We start from the raw sequence: 3,190 nt of genomic DNA on the forward strand, positions 1-3,190 counted from the left end.
CGATCTAGAGAAACAATTCCACAAATACTTCTTTTCTGGAGTTCATGAAAAGAAGATTACTGATTTGGTCAGGCTGAAGCAACACAATGATGAATCGGTTGAGAGCTTTGTGCAGAGGTTGCGAGAGGTTAAGAATAAGTGCTATAGTTTGGTTCTGGATGATCGGTAGCTAGTCGATTTGGCTTTCCAGGGATTGTTGCCACATATCAGAGACAAGTATGCTTCTCAAGAGTTTGAGAGCCTAAGTCACTTGGTGCAGAAGATTTCTGACCAAGATATCAAGGCCTTTGAGCCAAAGTGAGCATGGAATAAAAAGGTGTCATTTATTGATGAAGTGGCAAGCTCAGACTTTGATGAAGAATCAGTCATCGGCTTGGCAGAGTGGGTAAGAAACAAGAAGCCGATATCTTGCCCTTTTGGGCATAGAGAGCCAGAGAATTTTGCATTTGATATCACCAAAGCCGATAGGATATTTGACTTTCTACTTCAGGAAGGGCAAATCAAGTTGTCACCCAATCATGTGATTCCATCGGCTGAGGAATTGAAGAAGATGAAATATTGCAAGTGGCACAATGCAAAATCTCACAACACAAATGAATGCAAAGTGTTTAGACAACAGCTGCAATCGGCTATAGAATCTGGGAGAATTAAGTTTGATAATTCCAAAGCTCAGAAGCCGATGAAGATTGATCAACATCCTTTCCCAACAAACATGCTGGATGCCAACGGGAAAACCAAGGTCTTGACATCAGAGGCAGCTAAGAGAAACGCATCGGTGGATCCTCAACATCAAATTACTACCGATGACGCAAAAGGCAATGGTGTGGTTCAGGAAGGAACCAACTCAGGAAGGCCTCCCCGATCTGGTATTGTAATTACTCATAGAAGGCATCGGGAGACTTGACAGCAACGTGAAGATCGCTATCGGCGCCAACAGGAGGATTATCGTCGGGAAGAAGAAAGATGCCGACAGGAGTGGAATCAGCATAAAGATCATTGGAATTGCCCGTTCTTTATCCACTGTTGGGAACAGAACATCAAATTGCCCACTGTTAGAGACTGCCCTGAGTGCAATGGTTATGATCGGTATGATAGACCTGGCCGGCAGTATCAAAACAATGATCGGCAATTTTATGGGCCGATTAGGGGGAGAGCTTCGGTTCATGATCGCCTGGGAGGCAGGCTCAGTGTGCATGACAGACTTGGTGATCGTGTCGGGTACTCTCCCAGGAACCAAGAAGAACTTGAAGAAATGGCAGATGCATGAGTTCCTGATGAGTTCATATTTTGTAGGGATGCTAACACTTATCGAGTGGAGTCAAGGGAAAATCGTCGTCCATCGGTAAGACAGCCGCAATGGTGTCCAGAGGGGTTGACTAGAACGCAGAAAAGAAGGTTGCAGCATGAAAGACGAGAAGATTTGAGCAGAGGAGAGAATTCTGGCAAATCTGGAGATCAGCAGCAGCCGGATCCTAAAGGAAAAGGGCCATCGACAGATGTTAAGATGGTATTTATGTTGCCGATGGACTTCCTTGCACTGTCCAGTGATGATGAGGAGTTGGATTTTTCCGACCAAATAGCTCAGTTGGCTCTGGATCCGATGACGGCTATCTTTGAAAAGCCTACCAACAATGAAAGGTAGCATCTTAAAACTCTATTCGTCAAAGGAAGGGTTGATGGGCAGCCGATGACCAAGATATTAGTTGATGGTGGGGCTGCTATTAATATTATGCCATATGCAGTCTATCGGAAGCTTGGGAAAGGAGATCAAGATTTAACCAATACCGATATAATGCTAAAGGACTTTGAAGGAAATGTGTCTCCGGTTAAGGGGGCAATATGCGTCGACTTGACCATCGGCAGCAAAACCTTGCCCACAACTTTCTTCGTGATCAGTGGAAAGGGTGCTTATAATCTGCTACTAGGGAGAGATTGGATCCATGCCAATTGTTGCATCCTATCAACAATGCACCAATGCTTGGTTCAGTGGGTAGGTGACAAGATTGAGATTGTCCCACGAGATTCTTCTTATGTCATCACATCGGCAGAAGCAGATACTTATGAAAGGACCAGGTGCATCTTAGGAGAGATTTGGGAGAAGGATTTCCTCAAAGTTGCCGATTACGAAATTCCACCGATCCAAGCAGTCGGTTCTGATGAGGAGTTTTAATGGATAGGTTCGCCGGTGATGGAAAATTAGGCTAGGGGTTTACATCGGCTGACGATTTAGTAAAAGTAGATATAGGTAATGGTGATAAGCCAATGCCTACTTTTATTAGTGCTAAGTTAGATTCTGAGTGTAAGCAACAATTAACCAATTTGTTAAAGGAATATAAAGATTGCTTTGCTTGGGATTATACCGAGATGCCTGGTTTAGACTGATTTATTGTTGAACATTGGTTACCTATCAAGTCTGGATTTCGGCCACATCAGCAGCCAGCTCGCCGATGTAATCCTAATATTCTTCCTGATATTAAGGCCGAAATCACTAAACTCATCGAAGCTAAATTTATTCAGCAATGTCGGTATGTCGAGTGTATTTCCAATGTTGTTCCAGTTTACAAGAAAAACGGGAAGCTTCGTGTCTGCATTAATTTCAGAAATCTTAACAAGGCTACGCCAATGCATGGCTACCCAATGCCGGTTGCCGATTTGCTAGTCGATGCTGTGGCTGGACATCGGATCATAAGCTTCATGGATGGCAATGCAGGATATAATCAGATATTTATGGCTGAAGAAGATATTCCAAAGACCGCATTTAGATGTCCTGGTCATGTTGGGTTGTTTGAATGGATAGTCATGACCTTTGGCTTGAAAAATGCTGGTGCTACCTATCAAAGGGCTATGAATTTTATCTTTCATGAGTTCATCGGCAAGCTGGTAGAAATTTACATTGATGATGTGGTGGTTAAGTCTGGGGATTTCACAAAGCAACTTGCCGATCTGCAAAAAGTGTTGGAATGCACAAGGAAACATGGTTTCAAGATGAACCCTAACAAGTGTGCATTTGGTGTATCGGCAGGGCAATTTCTTGGTTTCATGGTGCATCAGAGAGGAATTGAAATTAGCAGAAGATCTATCGATGCTATTAACAAAATAGTTGCTCCTGCCAACAAAACTGAGCTCCAATCTCTGATCAGCAAAATAAATTTTATCAGGAGATTTATTTCCAATTTGTCTGGTAAAATTC

The sequence above is a fragment of the Sorghum bicolor genome, chromosome 5 (genome assembly GCF_000003195.3).
Source record: "Sorghum bicolor cultivar BTx623 chromosome 5, Sorghum_bicolor_NCBIv3, whole genome shotgun sequence".
Taxonomy (NCBI): Eukaryota; Viridiplantae; Streptophyta; class Magnoliopsida; order Poales; family Poaceae; genus Sorghum; species Sorghum bicolor.